Consider the following 19776-nt stretch of genomic DNA (forward strand, 5'->3'; position numbering starts at 1 on the left):
CCATGGCCTCAGGGAAATTTCCCACACCACTGACTGCAACTCCTCAGTCCCATTTACTGGATTCTCCTTACATCCTGGATTTCTAAAAGCTGTTATGTCCCATGAAACTGAACTTCAGACTTCTTTTTTCTATCTATATTTCCTCCTTTAGTGATCCCAGCTAGTTCCATCGCTGATGACTCCAAAATACCTATCTCTAAGTCTGACTCCCCCACCTCCCGCCCCCAAAGAAATCCGTATTTCTATACACTGCTACCTGATCAGTAACACTTAGCTATCTAACAGAATCCTAAATATAACATATCCAGAATTGAGCTTTGATCTCCTCCAAACCTACCCCTCCTCCAGTTTCAGTAAATGGCAGAACTATCCACCAGCTCCTCTTGCCAAAACCCCTGGTATCATCCTCAACTCCTCTCTTTCACTTACATTCCCCATTTGATGAGTTAGCAAACCCTGTTAGCCTCACTTTCAAAATATGCCTGAAATATAGTTACTTAGCATTACTGCAAAGCCTAGACTAATGCAACAGTTTCCTAACTGGTATCCTTAGTTCCGCTCCTTCCCTGTAAGCTTTCCCTAGTCCCCCACCCGAGTCTATTCTCCACACTATAGCATGAATGACCCTTTTGCAGGTTCAGACAGATCATGCCACTCCTCCTCTGAAATCCTGGTTTCTCCTCTCACTCAAAATAAAATCCAAAGTTCTTACACCTTGGTCTATAAGGCCTCATGTGACCTGGCTATCTTAGACCTTTCTGATCATAACCCCTGACACTTCTTTCCTAAAAGGAAACTAAAACACAGTAAACACACTCGGAGCAAATTATCATGCCAGTACGTAACAAATTTAAAACACTGCCAAACAATATTCCTTAACAGACCTTTGTATTGCAGGAATATGGCCTCTTAGTGCCAGATCCATCTAGAACTCACAATCTTCTTTGTGGACAAGCAACATAATTTTCCAAATGACATATTCTATCAGGGACAGTTGAAATGTAAGTAAGATTCTTCTATACATTGCTTTATAAAAAAAAGTTGTATTGGGTTTGAGAAACATACACATATAACCTTCTTATATAAACATCAGCAGAATAACATTGTTGAGACATATGCATATTCCTTAACTCTGGGTACAAAAAATGGGAAGCATTAAACCATGAAACTGAACTGCAGAGATGTGGGCAGAATGTGCACATCTTTACAGGTGGTGACTTGTCAAATTGTCATAAAAACATGGTATTTTGAGCACTGTCAGAAATACTCAAGGTGCACATCTGAGTCGAGGGTTTATACTGTAATAATGTGTTAACCTAGAAATATGAAGTAGGTGCCTCTGAAGCATTTCCTAGACATGATGGCCAACTGCCTGTCACCTCAGAAAAAAAGAATTGAGAGTTTAAACATGAACGTTTTGGACTATAAAATTGGACAATGAAGATAGCAACAGCACCAAATCTAAGTACTACATGGTCTCTAAGACCTATTCCACAAGACAGAAGCAGCAGCTCTCCCAATGATAAAAGTATTACCAATTTAAGCATTAAAAGCAGCAACAATGACAACAAAGAATATTGCTTTGGCTGGTGTGGCTCAGCGGACTGAGGCCCAGCCTACATACTAAAGGGTTGCTGATTCAATTCCCAGTCAAGCACATGCTTCTGTTGCAGGCCAGGTCACTGGTTGGGGGTGTGCAAGAGGCAACCAATCAATGTTTCTCTCCCTCCCTTTCCCTCTCTCTAAAAAAAAAATTAAAATAAATTTAAAAAGACTGTAGCAGCTACAGTGTAGCTCACCAAAACATCATCTCAGTGAAAGTCTGACTCCCTAAGAGTCTCAAAAAAGGGTGGGGGCCATAAAACCTCAACTGTCTCTTCTTGAGGTATCTATTAAAACAGCTTCTTACTTCAAAAACTGGTAATTAAAACCAAAAAACTAAGCATTTATCCTATTTTTAGAGTAATCAAATAGATGTAGTTCTACTTAGTTCTTCACTACAAAAGAATACAAACTAACACGTATAGAAGGATTTTCAAAATTAAAAAACATCCTTTTGCAAAACCAATGAAACTGATGATTCAGGCAAAGGTATAGTTTTAATGATGTTAAAACTATTAGGTGAGTAGGGATACTGATTTGTAAATTGCCAAAGTAACACCATCCAGGTCACTCACAAGCTGCAAGGAGAACCTAACTGCACAATGGAGATCAACTACCATCGTCTTAATCCAATGGACAATCCTAGCACTACCAACAGTGGTCCAGATGCGATTACGACTGCGATAAACTATGAAATTCAGGCATAACCTCTGTTTGGCATTCAAGTAAAAAGTACTTCACACTTGGATCCATCCCACTGTTGGATCTGATTTCCAGTTTACAGGAAGCATGGGAGATAGATGAACAAATGACATCACCAGGAATCAATCAACTCATCCAAAAGTAGTTCTGCAGAACTGGCTCAAGGTTCCAATAAGATAGTGTTATTATTTTAAACAAAAAAGGAAAAGCTAGGAACTGTGCTAGATTAAAAGAGATTTAGGAAAAATAATCAGATATAATGTCTTAAATAACATTATTGGCCAGTGTTACCCCAATAAATTTAATTAAATAAATAAATCAGATATAACCAGTTAAAACAAGATACTTGGGAGTGAATAGAGAAATATAAACATAGTAAAATTAAATGAGATGAAATTTGCTAAAATGAAATATTAAATTAAAAAAGCAGGTATCGCTCTGGCTGGTGTAGCTCAATAGATTGAGAGTGGACTGCGAACCAAAGAGTCGCCAGCTGGATTCCCAGTCAGGGCACATGCCTGGGTTGAGGGCCAGTTTCCTGGTAGGGGGTTCATGGGAGGCAACCACACATTGATGTTTCTCTCCCTCTCTTTCTTCTTCCCTTCCCCTCTCTCTAAAAATAAATAAATTTTTTTACAAAAGCAGGTATCACCCTGGCTGGTGTGGCTCCGTGGACTGAGCACCAGCCTGTAGAACAAGGGGATTGCTGCTTCAATTCCCAGGCACAGGCCTGAGTTGCACAATTGGGTTGCCCCAATTAGGGGCGTGTGAGAGGCAACCACACATTGATGTTTCCTTCTCTTTCTCCCTCTTTTCCCTTCTACCTAAAAATTAATAAATAAAATCTTAAAAAGAAAAGCAGTTATAGAAGAACATAAATAGCAGGATTTCTTGGTGGTTAAAAAAACAGACGTGGCCCTTTTCAATGGTGACAACCTCCCTAAAATAACATGTCTCTCCAGAAGAGGAGAAAAGGAAACAGAAGAAGTAGCACCTGGTGCAGAACCCCAGTTCCCATTTCATGGATGTAAAATGCCCAGGATGCTATAAAATCACCATGCACAAACAGTAGTTTTGTATGTTGCCTGCTCCACTGTTTTCTGTCAGCCTACAGGAGGAAAAGAAAGGCTTGACAGAGTCAACGTGAGTGGGGAACCATCCCAATAAACACATGTGTTTTGTATTAAAACACACACACGCGCGCACACACACACACACACACACACACACACACACAATAGATATGCAGAGGAAACTTCCAAAATGTACAATAATGCCTGGGTGATAGAAGGAAAATTTTTTTTGTTTTTGAAGATTTTATTTATTTTTAGAGAGGGGTAGAGAGGGAGAGAAACATCAAGGTGTAGTTGCCTCTAGCAAGTCCCCTACTGGGGACCTGGCCCTTAACCCAGGCATGCACCCCTAGACTGGGAATAGAATTGGAGACCCTTTGGTTCTCAGGCTAACACTCAATCCACTGAGCCACACCAGCCAGGGCTCAATCAATAATTCCGTAAAATACCAGAATGTAGTTATAACGTATGTACAGAAGTTTTTTAAAAAGTAAAAAAAAAAAAAGAAAAAACAAATGGTTTGTGAGGTTTGTGATGACCAAAAAAAATCCATTCCAGTCCCTACCCCATCTCCCAGTCCCCAGTCCCCCTTCCCAGAGGCACGTACCCTCATATCATCCAGGTTTTTCCTCCAGTACTGACCTTAATTTTTCTAAGTCATATGCTTATATGACTATTTCTTGGTTATCAAATTTTGTGATTTATTGGATTTCTGCCATGCTACTTAATCAGAAGACTAAACTCTTCCATCCCTAATCCACTTCCCCTCTCATCTAGTCTTGCAACATACTGTTATTGATATATTTTGTGTTTGAATCAAAATGGTGTTGAAATTTCAGAAACGAGTAAGATCTAAGACGTTGTAGCCAAAGAAAAGCTCACAGCCAAGAACGAAATGTTTTGAATTTTAGTTTTAGAGGTGGAGGGGTAGTTACTAAAGGAGATAAAGAAAGAGGAGGAGACAAGTAGAAAACAGAGACCAAGTGATGTTTGAGAGCTATAGGAAGAAGGAAGTGACTGATTTGATCTATTTGCTTGAGTATTAGCAGTAAAAGGAATGGCTCCACTTTTCTTTATTTGAGTAGAAACACGAGAACCTCAGATAGGAAGGGCTAGGGTGGGTAGTTCAATTTCCAGAGCATCTCCTTATTCTTTGTAGTGGGAAATAAAGAGAACGCAGAAACTGGGTGTCCAAACAAAATATGGCCTGAATGTAATCCATTCCACGGTTATAAAATAAGTAATGTGGACTTCTGGCCAAGATGGAGGCATGGGTAGACACACTGTGCCTCCTCACACAACCAAAAGAAGGACAACAATTTAAAAACAAAAAACAACCAGAACTGACAGAAAAATCGAACTGTATGAAAATCCAACAACCAAGGAGTTAAAGACACATTTATCCAGACAGGTAGGAGGGGCAGCTGGGGCGGAGAGGGCTCGCAGGAAAGCAGCAGCTGGGGGACCTGGCTGGTGGACCCAGCGAGGTGGAAGATTGTGGAGGGGTGTGGTGCACAAGGTGGGGCTGGCAGACCGGGCAGTCCCACATTCAAGTGCAGATAAACTAGGTGAAACTGGGTAGTGGGACAGACTGCACAACCCAGGGCCCCAGTATGGGGAAATAAAGTCTCAAAACACTGGTTGAAAAAACTTGTGGGGGTTGAGGTGCAGGAAGAGACTCCCAGCCTCACAGGAGAGTTCATGGGAGAGACCCACAAGGTCCTAGAACACACACAAGCCCATCCACACAGGAATCAGCACCAGAAGGGCCCAGTTTGCTTGTGGGAAGTGGAGGAAGTGACTGAAATCCCGCAGAGAGCAGAGCAAGTGCCATTGTTCCCTCTCTGACCTCTCCCCCACATACAGCATCACAACCTAGCAACTGGGTTGCCCCGCCCAGGTGAACACCTAAGGCTCTGCCCCCACTACCTAACAGGCACATCAAGGCAAAAAAAATTGGCCCAAATGAAAAAACATCAAAGCTCCAGAAAAAATACGACTAAGTGATGAAGAAATAGCCAGCCTAGCAGATGCACAGTTCAAAACACTGGTAATCAGACTGCTCACAAATTGGTTGAATTTGGTCACAAATTAAATGAAAAAATGAAGGCTACACTAAGTGAAATAAAGGAAAATATACAGGGAACCAACAGTGATGGGAAGGAAACTGGGACTCAAATCAATGGAGTGTACCAAAAGGAAGAAAGAAACCACCAAACAAAAAAGAACGAAGAAACAAGAATTCAAAAAAAAGGAGGAGAGGCTTAGGAACCTCCAGGACATCTTTATATGTTTCAACATCTGAATTATAGGGGTACCAGAAGAAAAGGAAGAGCAACAAGTGGAAAAGTTATTTAAACAAACAATAAAGGAGAACTTCCCCAATCTGGCAAAGGAAATAGACTTTCAGGAAGTCCAGTAAGCTCAGAGTCCTAAAGAAGTTGGACTCAAGTGTAACAGGGTGCAGCCAAGAGGGGGGCCCCAAATAGGGATTTGGAATGGGGTTCAGAACTCAAGGTGTCCAGGAAATATTAGAAAGATATATAAGATGTCCTCACCCATTCCCCCCCAGGTTTGAGTTGGGGGAAGGGACACATGGAGCAGGGCCATTGAGAACTGTTTTGCATAGCAACAGCTTTGCAGCTAACCTCTGGCATGGTCATTTCACATATCTATAACCCTTAACTGGTTGCACAGATATGTTAAATAGCTGTGGCCATGCTTTGAGCCAGGGGGATGGAAGTGACATCCACTCAAGACTTAACTGGGGGGAAACCCCCAATTACAGCACCTGCATGAGAACCTGGAGATGACTGGCTCCACGCCGTGGGGCCACGCCTGCCCAGACTCACATGGCAGCCCAGTAAAGCTGGAAGAATATGAGAGTGCTGGCAAGTGTAGCCGATTGTAGGAGGAGTCAGAAATGGGGCTACAGAGGAGGACTGGCACAGGAATTTAAACCAGACTAGGCAGCCATGTGGAGGGAGAACCACACAGTTTTGGCTAGAGTGGGGACCCCCGCATCCATGTGAGGGAGAATCACCATGCGCCTTTGGCTAGAGTGAGGACTCAATGGCTCTGGGGTGCTCCCTTTGGCCACATGCCTTAAGAAGTAGAAGAGACTTTGCCTGGAAGAAAAGGGGTGCAAGGACTTTTGTTGGTGGGCCATGAGAAGATGCCACATACCTTTGGATTAACTGCAGACCCTGACACCGACACAGCTGATGGTGCTGAGAGCCTGAATCATGGACTGCAACTTTTCCTGAGATACAGTACCCCAGATAAGGGCAGAGGGAGAAGGGAGGACTGTGTGTGTCTGTGGGTATCTTAAAAGACTTTAATATTTTAATGAAGACATTAGGTCTCTATTTTAAGTCTGTATAGCTTTAAATAAACATTTCCTTTCCTTTTCACAAATCTCTGGCATTGAGAGACATCTTTCCTCTGGCGGCGAACAATGTGAATCTAGTGGGGGTACTTTCGGAAATAGTATATTGTGCCCACCTTGGACTTGTTCCATAACACAAGGAGGAACACACCAAGGCACATCATAATTGCATTAGCCAAGATTAAAGATAAGGAGAGAATCTTAAAAGTAGCAAGAGAAAAGGAGAGAGTTACCTACAAAGGAGTTCCTATCAGACTGTCAGCAGATTTCTCAAAAGAGACCTTACAGGCAAAAAGGGGCTGGAAAGAAGTCTTCCAAGTCATGAAAGCCAAGGACCTACATTCAAGATTGTTCTATCTGGCAAAGCTTTCATTTAGAATGGAAGGGCAGATCAAGTGCTTCCCAGATAAGGTCAAGTTCAAGGAGTTCATCATCACCAAGCCCGTATTATATGAAATGTTAAAAGGACTGATCTAAGAAAAAGAAGATAAAATATACGAACAGTAAAAAGACAGCAAACTCACAGTTATTAACAACCACACCTAAAACAAAAGCAAACTAAGCAAACAACTAGAACAGGAACAGAAGCACAGAATAAAGATCACATGGAGGGTTATGAACAGAGGAGTGAGGGCGGGGAGAGAAGAAAAAGATACAGAGAATAAGTAGCATAGATGGTAGGCAGAAAATAGACAGGAGGAGGGTAAGAGCAGTATGGGAAATGTAGAAGATAAAGAATCTATATGTATGACACATGGACATGAACTAAGGAGGGGAATGTGGGTGGGAGGGGTGTGCAGGGTTGAAGGGAGTGAAGTGGGGAAAATGGGACAACAGTAATAGCGTAATCCATAAAATACAGTTTAAAAAGGGGGAGAAAAAATGGGACAAGTGTAATAGTATAATCAATAAAATATACTTAAAATTTTTTTAAAAAGTAATCTAATTGGTAATTTCTAGGTGTTCTGCCCCTCAGCTTTAAAGTCAATCCAAGGATTGACTTTATTTATTACTTCCCATTTTACAAGGGATAAAGATGAAATCTGACAAATACCGTTTTAGCCATTCAATAGAAAATGTCAGGTATACACACATATGTTAAGCATGGGTGATCATCTAACTATTATGATGACCAAACATAGTAACACAATACACTTAGTTTACACTTTAGTTCTTATAAATTAAAGTCTTTGGGCTAAAGCACCTGAAATCTCTAATACATTTCCTAAATGATAAATGAGAAGTTAAATTACTGCTATAATTTCTAGTACAGATACAACATTGATATTAACATATAACTCCATTCAACAATATTAAGAGGCTTGATTAAGAGGCTTGATTAAGAAAAAATCCTGCCCTGGATGGTGTAGCTCAGTGGATTGAGCGCTGGTCTATGAACCAAGGATCACGGTTTGATTCCCAGTCAGGAAACATGCCTGGGTTGCAGGCCAGTTCCCGGCAGGGGACTCACGAGAGGCAACCATACATTGATATTTCTCTCCCTCTCTCCTTCCGTTCCCCTCTAAAGATAAATAAAATCTTTAAAAAAGGAAAAAAATCCTCACATTTCCAGGGTCTAAAATTAATGAATCAAACAATCGGTCAATTAAAATGTACTAAAGATCAGTAACTTTTAAAGAATCCCTCTATCCTGAGTGTGAAGCTGGCTTTTGGCGTTGCTTTTGCAACTGCCATAGCCATTGACGATGGTTCTCTTCCTTCGGAAGAGTAAGAGGGAGAGAGTGCAGTATGAGTGGTAATAAATAAATACGTACACACATACATACATAATAAACCCCTAAAATAATGAAAACTCAATGAAAATAATAGACAAGAGTCTCAGAAAATATAAATGCCTTTTCAAAACATAAAAATGGTAAGCTGTTCTCCAAAGAAACATGCAAATGAATGTCCCAGTGACATGCCTTTCTTCTGCATCAGTTTGGTAAAGACCAAACACAACACTGTGTTGGAAGAGGTATGAAAACACAGGCATTCAAACACTGCTAACAGTAGATATGTAAACTAGTCCATAAAATTCTACATCAAAGAAGAGCAACTGGGCAGCTATCTACCCCAATGAAAAAAGAGACACCTTTTAAACCAGAAATTCCAATTCTGAGTTCATTTTATAAGTATTCTGGCACTCAGGCAAATTGATATATGTACAAATTATGCATCATATTTTATCTCCTCCAAGATCAGAAAAAAACTGGCTCCACAAGGCAGGAAAGCCCCTTGCTTTATACATTGTTATCCTAAGAGCAAAGAATAGTGCCTGGCATAAAGCAGGTGCTCAATATTGGTCAACAGAATGAGTAAAAGCTTAGTTTAAATGTCCATCAATAAGGGAACACTCTGCAACTGCAGGGGGGAAAAAAGGAAGTTCTTTGTGCACTGATCAAGAATGAGGTCCACTATATAATGTTCAGGGAAAACGCAATGGGCCTGGGGTAGTACAAATGTGTAGAAACTGATTACACCGAGTGCCTCCAGCTTAGGAAGAACTAGGAGGCTAGAGGACAGGTGTCAAAGAACACCTTTTCACTATATGCTTTTTTATGCTTTGAACTTTGAACCATGTGAATGTTATTACCTATTCAAAAAATAATTTTAGAAAGAGATGAGACCTATTGTAAATTACAGTGGTTGTAAAATGAGGCAGATTCTTAAATACACTTGAAGTTAGCAAGTTGGAAATGTGAGGCAAACAGCAAAGTCATAATTCTTAAGTGAGATGTGACTTGTCCCTTAGAATTGCTTTCCAAAACAAAAGTAAAGGGAGTGGAACAAAATTTCTCTAATAATTTATATTATTCTGTGAAGTCTATACAGTTGCTCCTTGGATAACAGACCATCATCTAGACTCTAGAGGGAGAAAATGAATTTGAAAAATGAATAATAGTTGACACTCAGTTCTGGTTCTTAAATGTTTGAACACAACTGTTGATGCCTTGAACTTATTGAGTGGAGTTTCTAGGCAGCAAATAGTATGATTTGGTTCTTTGCAATTCTGTGTTTTCTTACCTACCAAGGCTCATACATTTAATTTCCCAAAAACTGTCACCTGTTTTAAAGTGACAAAATAATTCATTTAAATGTTAAGCTCCCAATACAATGCTGTCAGCTCCTAATGCAAAGGATAGCCTCTGTGTGTACAGTCATAAATTCGTACTAAAGTTTTACAGATGAGTGTTCCATTGAAATTAGGCTTTTATCACTCCAAAGCAGTAGCAGGGTGTTTTGTTTTCATGAGGGAGGTGACAAAAATGTAAAAAGTGGATAAAAAATATCAATAAAATATTGGCATCCTGGATGGTGTGGCTCAGTGGATCCAGTGCCAACCTGTGAACTGTAAGGTCCCCAGTTCAATTCCTGATCAGGGCACATGCCTGGGTTGCCGGCCAGGTCCACAGCTAGAGACAATGCAAGAGGTACTGATCGATATTTCTCTCACACATCAAAGTTTCTCTTCCTCTCTTTCTCCCTGTCTTCCCATCTCTCTAAAAATAAATTTAAAAATTTAAAACATAAAAAATAAAATTAAATATTGGGAACATGCATTATAAAGTACTTGGGGAAAACAAATGATCTTGATGGGTAAGCTGACATTAAACTGGTAATCCAAATAAAAAACGATCTCAATACAGTTTTGAAAAAGCTAAACCACTCAGTTCCTTTCTGAAAGATGGCCACCCATTATATTAAGATAGTAATGATAGACTTATATGGCAAGCATATTCTGTATTTCATGTTGGATTCATTTATGTCCAGTTTTTCCTTCCATTATGTGTGGAAAATATTCTAATTTATAATAGCAAGGACTAGTCACAGTAAGATTAGCACTAAAAATAGAAACATAAGAATAAATAATATAAAATGGATAATCATCCGTCTTTTAGCCTTGCTATGGCAACCTGGGCCGGTAATCTTTGAAGACTTTCCTGACTTGCTAGTTCTGAAAAAAAGCAGTTTTCTATCAACAGAGAAGCAGAAGGTCAGGCCCTTCCTTTTCCCTCTTTCCTGGTCCCAAGTAGATAAACACTTCAGAAGCAAAGAGGATAGGAGTGCCTACTTAACAAGGCCACTCAGGCCACAATGGCAGGTGGCCAGTCCTTCTCTCCCTCTCCCAGCATTTCAGCAGAGCAGGTCAGGAATGTGAGGCTTCATGGGCTAATCTTACTATTAACGATGCCATTCCTCACCCACCATCAGATGGAGTATATATGCTTTTTTTCCAACAAATCTCACAATTAAAATATTGCTCTGGCTGGTGGCTCACTGGATTGAGTGCCGGCCTGAGAACAAAAAGACTGCTAGTTCGATTCCCAGGCAGGGCACATGCCTGGGTTGCAGGCCAGGTCCCCAGTTGGGGGAGTGTGAGATACAACCAATCGATGTCTCTCTCACACATTGATGTTTCTCTCCCTCTCTTTCTCCCTCCCTTCCTCTCTCTCTAGGAAAAAAAAAAAATCTTGCAAGGCCAGGTAGCTCAGTTGGTGAGAGCATTGTCCCAATAAGCCAAAGTTAAGAGTTGGATCCCTACTCAGGGTACATAGAAGATCAATCAATGAATGCATGAATAAGAAGAGCAACAAATCAATCTTTCCCTCTCTTTGTCTCTCCCTCCCTCCCTCTCTCTAAAAATCAATCAATAAATTAAAAAATTTAAAAATAAAATCTTTTTGTATCAACTCTTGGTTGTCTATGATGCTGCAAGTGAACCCAAATATAAATACCAGTAAGTAAAATCAACTCAGAGGAAAATCTACTTATGCTTTGGTCAGTTACTGTGACAAGTATCTCACCTAAAATTATTCACACAACCTCGTCTGTTCAATGTTTATCCTCCATCTAAGTAACTAATCCTTTTCACCTGAACTCAAAGTTTCCTAATGAAACACTCTAAAAAAGTGTTCACTTATCATCTGTTGAGTGATAAGCCAATCAATGCTCCTAGCTGGCAGACTGAGCCTGGTACTAGGAGCACAAAAGCAGCAATACCATGGCTCCTATCTTAGGCACCTTTCAACCTAGAAAGGGAAACAAAATCTAAATATCAGAGAACTAACATAACTTGTCCAAGATAGTTTACTTCAGACCATAAGTGCAAAGACAATCCAGGTGAGTGGTTTTTAGCAGATCCTCAAAGTAGTCTACGTTTCTCAAAAAATTAAAATTCACTAATCTAAAGCAAAGTGTCTAGAATCCCTACCTCCTCACCTTATCCCAATACATACAACAGGAAGAGTCAGACGTCCGGGAAGAGGTTCAGTCCGGAGCAGAGCTTTCGCTGAGCTGAGCGAACGACTGGGGAGGAAAGCAGGTCTACTTCCACAAAGCCAAAGAAGGGGGGGGGGGGGTGGGCAACTGGCAATGGCCACTCCCAAGTAGAAGAAAAAACCTTCTCCAGCTTGAGTGAAGAGGCCCTCCCTCTCTCCTGCTGCCTTAGAGTGCCCCAAGTCTGGGGGATGGCAAAGCAACCAGAAGGTAAGAAGTTCTACGTTACGGTCATTAGAAGCCGAAGAATTATTACAAATTTCTCTCAGCCTTGAATACCACTATATGGACACTTACACCAAATATTCTCTAAACCACAAAAAACTAGAAGAAATGGAAGTAAAATAAGCCAGAGGGGCCACTTCGTATCGCCATATTTTAAACCTATGCAGAATGGAGCTATGCCTGAAGAGCAAGGGTGGGGCAGATGGCCACTAATGACTACAGACGACAAATCAACAAGAAGTGGATTTTTATAGAACACAAAAATTATATTCATGCACCCTGGCTGGTGTAGCTCAGTGGATTGAGCGCGAGCCTGCGAACCACACAATCACAGTTCGATTCCCAGTCAGGGCACATGCCTGGGTTGCAGGCCAGTTCCCAGCAGGGGATGCATGGAAGGCAACCATACATTGATATTTCTCTCCCTCTCTCCTTTCCTTCCACTCTAAAGATAAATAAATAAAATCTTTGAAAAAAATTATATTCATGCTAATTCTAACAACATCACTGGCAGAAAAAAAAAACATTTACCTGCTAATAATGTATTAACATCTAGAAATATGAAGTGGAAAAGAAACAAGATTTTGCCATGAGACAGGCATGGGTTTTAATTCTTGTTCTTCCATTCATGAGCTGTGAGACCTCAGGCAAATGAGCCTCAATTTTTCCTTATCTGGGAAGGGATGTAACACCTGACATAGGTTGTTGCAAAGTCTGTATGACATATGTAAAGAATTTAGCACTGTCTCTGGCACAAAAAAGGACTAGTAAACACTAGTTTACTAGTGTTTATTCTTATCACATGGCAACAGAAAAAGCTAACAGTACCAGCCTTCTTTCTTATCCCTCCAAAAATCACCTGGTGTACCCTGTACCTGGGAAGACTGTATCAGCACCCACCAGTAATGAAGGGTTAGGTATATCATCGTCCCTTCCCATGATCTACACCTATTAAAGAGCCCTCCCAAAAGTTACTGACAATGGAAAGGCTACCAAGGTGTACTGTTAAAAAAAAAAAAAGCTGAACAATAATAGATGGAATAGAATAAAGTCCAGTTTATCTGGCAATATATTAACAGAAATTACCCCTGAAAAGGACAATGGGACTGAGGGTATGTTTATATATTTTGTACTGTTTGCATCTTTTTAAATTTAATCTTTATTATATTTTTTCCATTACCATTTAGTCCCCTTATTCATCTTCTATAACTATAAATACTATGTGTATAATTAAAAACTAGTAACAAAAGGAAAAAGATCTTACTTGTATAATTAAAGTGAAAATTACTCACAAAGCACTGTTCTATAATATCAGATACTATAATATGATTTAACCTTCCTATCCAAAACTTTTTTTCCTAAAATAGCTCATGGCCTGACAGTCCTGAAAACCCCACAAACAGACTTATTTTTGGTTCCATCTGCCCGCCAATCTAACACAGTGAAGGCAAAGCTGGGAATTGCTGCTTTCGGTGAAGTGGCTAGAGGGTGAAGGCATGGAGCGCTGTTGTGTATAGGGGAGAGGGTGGCAGAAGAAATGATGAGAATGAAAAAGCTCAATGTATGGAGAGCAGCATTCTCTATTTTGAACTGTAGTCCTAAGGTTATAAAATGGTCTTTGCCCATGCTCGTGGGTGCTTACTGTGCCTCAACCACTTATACACAATCCAGCCAACCCCTCCATGACTGTCGGGTGGATGATAAGTAAAGATATCATTTATGTAATTTCATTTTGCAGGCTTTTAACCTGTTCAGGGTTACTAAATTACTCTGCCAAATAATTCTTAATATTGAATTGCATCACCTACGATGGATTCCAAAACTACTTTTCTCATCTCATTTAATTTTCCCAGACATTTCAAAAGGGCTAACACATTCATAAACACTTCCATAAAAAACCTGTATACCTCCTTCAAAAAGGCTTGGTTTGGGAAGTTAATACTCTACTCAAGGATGACTTCAAGTCCATTTGAATTAGCCTGGGAAGTGCCTTCAGCTCAAAGGAATCAGAGCTACTTTGGGAATGACTGACTTCAACACATATTATTTCCTAGAGTGTTGAATCATTTGTACCTCCACACTGATTCACAGTGAACATTAGACTTAGCCTATTATACTTACCACCGAATGTTAGCCTGTCTTTAGACACTAATTATAACATTCTTTTATGAAAAAAATTTTTAAAGATTTTATTTATTTATCTTTAGAGGGGAAGGGAAGGAGAGAGGGAGAGAAGTATCAATGTATGGTTGCCTCTCATGCGTACACTGCTGGGAACTGGCCTGCAACCCAGGTATGTCCCCTGGCTGGGAATCGAACCTCGATAGTCTGGTTCGCAGGCCTGCACTCAATTCACTGAGCTACACCAGCCAGGACCTCTTTTATGAATTTATTATAATTAAATCATCAACTCATAACTCTTTCCTAATACTTCACTTTAACATTATCATTTCCCCACACAGGGACCAATTGCTGTCTGCTACTTGCAAGATTAAAAACAGTCAAATTTCTCAATCAGACATTCAGCATCACATACAATCTGCCCTGGTCTCATTACTACCGACATCTTACCAAAGCCTTGGCTCAAGCCAGCTATCAATTAGTCCATCCATTTTCCCTCCAGAACCCAGCAAATTCTGCACAGACCACGAAGGCTCTGATCTCCTAGGCTACACTAGCCAACCCAGGACACATGGTGCCCCACTAGGGTTCAGTGTCCACAAGAGTGGACCACCTCACTCTTTATCACAGTACAGGATGTTATGACATGATGCTTCCACCCTAGAATGACAGAGAGCACACACAATTGATATGACTCAGGAACACCTACAGACAACAACAAGAAACACTGAATATTAGAAATTAAGAACAGAAAAAATCCAGGTGGGAAGAAGTTAATCATGAAATGCTTTCTGGAAAAATCTGAACATGGCAGAGAAACTGAGCATGGTTAAGGAAACAGACAATAGACATACTAAGTAGATTTCATGGCCATATGTCCTGAATTTTGAGGCTATATGTTTTCAGTATTTTTTTCTTTCTAATTAGTTATTTGTTAATTGCAAAATGAAATAGACTTAACTATCATTTGTTTCATTCTTTTTCATGTTAATAGTTTTACAAATTAAAAAAAATCCCTTGTTAGACCCTACACTCAATCTGATATTGCATAACTGGTTGTCACATTGATCAAAGCAATGGAACCTACAACACTGTTACAGAGACACTTACAAATAAATCATGGAGTTGAGACGAGAGGCAGTGTAAGTAGACAGTCCATTCTAAAACAAGGGAGTCAAACCACAAACCAAAAGGACCTGGAGAGTATGAGGGAGAACGAGCTGGTGGGAGATTCTCCCAAACAAGGAGGCACGTGGCTCTCTGAAAGCCAGGCTGCAACTCCTTAATGCAGGTTTCTGCCTTAGTACTTCAGAGTGTCAGCTGACCTCAAGGAGTGTCAAAAACAACAGTGACCACTTTCCTTTACAGAAACAACTCACAACTTCAACACATCACCTGAAATTGTTACCTATGGAAAATGAGTTCCTGTGGTGTCATGAGGAAAAGAATTTCCTAAGACCCGCATGGGAGGATGGGGCTCTGTGGTATGGTCTATTGATGATGCACAATTAAGGGGATTTCCTTCCTGGCTTCCCAATGCCCCATCTCTACCTATCTCACCATGGAAAAAGTCCAGTCTTCTCTAACAGGGCCAGGATGAAGGCCACTGCCCAGCATTTATGCTCCATATTCAAGTTCAGTCCAGTCCGGCATCCCAGCTAGCTTAGCGTGTGTTTCCAGCTGTAGTCCATTGCCATGCTTTGGTGTTCAGGCTCCCTCCTGGAGGCCACGAAGAGAACAGATGCGTGCAGCACTCTGTGAGTGTGGGTCATAAGTAAGAGAGAGAGAGCACTTCTTTGTTCCCCTGGGGTTATAACCAGAAGCTTGGGTTTGGGAGGACTATGTGCTTCCTCAAAGTGACCCATCAACTTTTCAAGTTTTTATGAGCTTTGGATAGGGTCCATCCCCCAGTTAGATTGACAGGACTCTATAGTCCAGCACCTCCCCTTAAGCCCCCCAACAATCTGGTACCGGTATTGGAGGAGGGAGGGAAGGACTGTTAATCCCCTTGGCCAGAGAAGTGCTAGGATCCTCTGTAGTGTGAAAAGCTGTAGCTTCCTGGTGAAGCAAACAGGCTCCTGCTTCCGTGTTTATTTAAACTCAATGTCTAGTCTGTTCTGCTCCCCTTCTCAGTATCTAGCTAAATACTGACAGTAACAAAATAACTAGGGAAAAAATATACTGCAATTTTCTGTTTCAACTTTTATCCAGGCTTGAAACACTTCACCTTGAGGTGGAACACAAGAACCAACCCACATAGTGCAACATTTAGGACTTGAATTGTCTCATTCTCTCACACTCATTCTGCTCTAATCTAGTCCTTGTCTTCCTTCTCTGCCGTCTCCCACAGTTTTGGCTCTTGCACAAGAAACCCTACCAAGCTTTGTAGTGTGCTTACAGCACTCATGCCATCCTCTGTGGTCCACATGCACATGTGGGCCTCTGCTCATGTCGTGTGTTAGCCTGTCCAAGTTCTTACTATGCTAACAACCTCCAGGCAGCACTTCTTGCCCTTCAAATACAGACTCTGGCAATGTTACACTGATTTTTATCATGTGGAGAGTTATTTTCTGTTCCTGGAGAGTTCAAGGGCAAAGAATTAATATAAAGGGTTCATATACAGAGTGAGGATTTGCCCAACAATCTCTAAAAGCTAAGGACAATATGAATTCATAAAACAGTTCACATTAAACACTTTTTTTCTCCCTTGTGATTCACGGAAAGAAAATTTGGGATAAGGAAATGGTTTGAAAACAATTGTTTCTTTGTATTAAAATAATAATGAAGGCCCAGGCCGGGTAGTCCAGTTTGTCAGAATGTCATTCCGATACGCCAAGATTGCAGATTTGATCCCCAGTCAGGGCATATGCAAGAATCAACCAATAAGTGCACAAATAAGTGGAACAACAAACTAATCAATCTCTCTCTCAAATAAATCAATTAAAATTTTAAATAATTTTAAACTAAAAACTGTTTATTAAGTTTAAATACACATCAAGTTAGACTCATTCATTAATCTCTCGAGATTAAGTGTGGCTAGAAATTTTGACTCCAGTGTCACCACTGTGTCTGAACAGCATGATTCAGACACGCTTCCCCTGTGCAGCCTCAGGCCCCGGCGTTACACATCCCATTGTGCAAGGCTTTGCTTCTCTTTCTACACCAAGAGCTGCTTCAGAGCAGAATCCACGACTTACACGTTTTGCTATACCAAGCCCAGTACTATGGGCACATAGTAGGTATCAAAAAAATACTTCTAAATGGAACGACAGGATACTCATTAAGAATTTCTAACTAAAATTCTCCTATCTCTAAAGGATTCCAAATTAACAGTAAATAGCTACACTCCTCAAGCCCTAGATGTGTGGGTATTTGGTATGTGAAATTTGTAAATGTTTAGTAAAAATGAGCTGCTAAAATAAATAACTATGTGAAAGTAAACTGTAGTTTAAGATTTTAAAAATAAAAAAACATTAAAAAAGTAAATTACGGCTAGACAGCAATGTAAAAAATAAATAAATAACTATGGGAAGGAATAAGCCTCCAAAAAAGCGAAGAAAATGAAAGTTTTTTACAGACTCAGAATTCTTCAGCACTCTCAGCATACTCAGTATTCAAAATAACTACTGAGGAAGTCACAGAAACATCAACACAGAAAGGAAATGGTCTTGCCAACTACCATTTGCTCTCTATTCTCTTTTCAAATCCCAATGACCTTACGACCCAGGCCAAGAGGAAGCTTGAGATTTCAACACTCAAAAAATGTGTTAACTGTATTAAGAGACCTAAATAAAAATTTACTCACGTGATCTTCTATTTGTGTTAGTAGTATACACTGCGTGCGTAACCACTGTCACGGGCAACTAAGAGTGGCAGCTTCTACCTGATGGATTCTTTTTACTTAAAAGCATGTGTGATTCTTCACTGCCAATTCTGAAGCCTCCATACAGCTCCATAGCTCGGGTTGGCTATGTTGAAAGGATTCCATTAAAACTCATCAAATCTACCTCTATCCATTTACACTGAGCATAAAACTAAGGTCCACTGAGACCCTGGCCAGATTGCTTAGTTGGTTTGAGTGTTGGCCCAATCCACCAAGGATGCAAGTTTTATCCCCAGTCAGGGTGCACAAGAATCAACCAATGAATAAATACATAAATAAGTAGAATAACAAATCAATGTTTCTTTCCCTCCCTTTCCTTTTCTTCTACCTCTAAAATCAATAAATTTAAAAAAAAAGGACACTGAGGTGCCTTGAGAGGAAGTGACTTGCCTCAGGATATAAAGAAAGTTAATGGCAGCCTTGGCTGCTGTGGCTCAGTTGGTTGGGCGTCATCCCACTAACCAAAAGGTCAAAGGTTCAAATCCTGGTCAGGGCCCCATGCCCAGGTTGCAGGTCCAGTCCCTAGTTCAGGCGCCTACAAGAGGAAACTGATTAATGATTCTCTCTCACATTGCTGTTTCTCTCCCTCCCTTCTCCACTCTCTGGAATCAATAAAAGTAAAATTTTTTAAAGCAAGTTAATGGCAGAGCAAGGGCAGAATAGGTAGGTCTTAAGGCCAAAGCCAGTAATCTCCTACCCCCAACCATCTCCCTGCCAACTATAAGATTTGTGTTCATGGTAATAAATCACATCAAAGTATTGTGCAAATGCAAATTGAAATGATTGAATGTAGCAAAACCTTTCCAAGGAGACTTTCTCAGAATTGCACATTGTAGTTGATTTACTTTTCTGGTCTCCAAAGGTTGGTTTTGATAACCGAACCTCACAATTATCGGGTAAAAGAACTCTGGGGATGGGCAGGGGGCAGGAGGGGCAGAATGAATACCGTTCCTGTCCCCAGGCATATGCAGCGAGCCGTTTTCTCCCTTGACGGGCCTCTGCCACAGGTAGAGCAGTGGTGGGATGGTGGGAACAGTACAGCCCTACCGCCGACTGACCAGCTGTGAGGCGGTCTCTCAAGCCAATCTCTCTGGAACTCAGCTTTCACATCTTTGAAAAGATAAACTAAATAATTTAAGACCCCCTCTAGCTCTGAACTCACAGCATCTAGAAAACACCGCATGTTTTGTTATAATATGCAATGTTCTCTAGAAAGGGCCTGTACCCCCCAAATAAAAATTGAATATACGATTATCTCAGATTAAAAACAGACCTGAACAATAAATCAGTTATAGCACCCAACTGATACCTGGGTCTCTTCCATAATTGCTCATAACTCTCATGAATAATGGCTTTTTGGTGTCTGAAGGAACTGCTCAAACGATTGGCCACAGTTTAAAACATTTAGGGGCCCTACTGTGCAGTGGAAGCAGGGGAGGTTGCTCAACAGATGAAAGAAGCTTTGCAGACCCCTTGCTACATCCAAGGAGTTCCGACTTAAT

At 40.6% G+C, this 19776-nt stretch overlaps 1 protein-coding gene and 1 pseudogene across 4 annotated transcripts in view; one reads left to right on the forward strand and one right to left on the reverse strand.

Moving 5' to 3' along the window:
- RNF38 (ring finger protein 38) overlaps window positions 1-19776 on the reverse strand; it is a 125299-nt gene that overhangs the window by 75276 nt on the left and 30247 nt on the right. The gene's annotated exons all lie outside the window — the stretch shown is intronic.
- On the forward strand, window positions 8322-8523 carry LOC118979905 (uncharacterized; annotated as a pseudogene).

The sequence above is a fragment of the Sturnira hondurensis genome, unplaced genomic scaffold (assembly GCF_014824575.4).
Source record: "Sturnira hondurensis isolate 20B ecotype Veracruz unplaced genomic scaffold, ASM1482457v3 Scaffold0022566, whole genome shotgun sequence".
NCBI lineage: Eukaryota > Metazoa > Chordata > Mammalia > Chiroptera > Phyllostomidae > Sturnira > Sturnira hondurensis.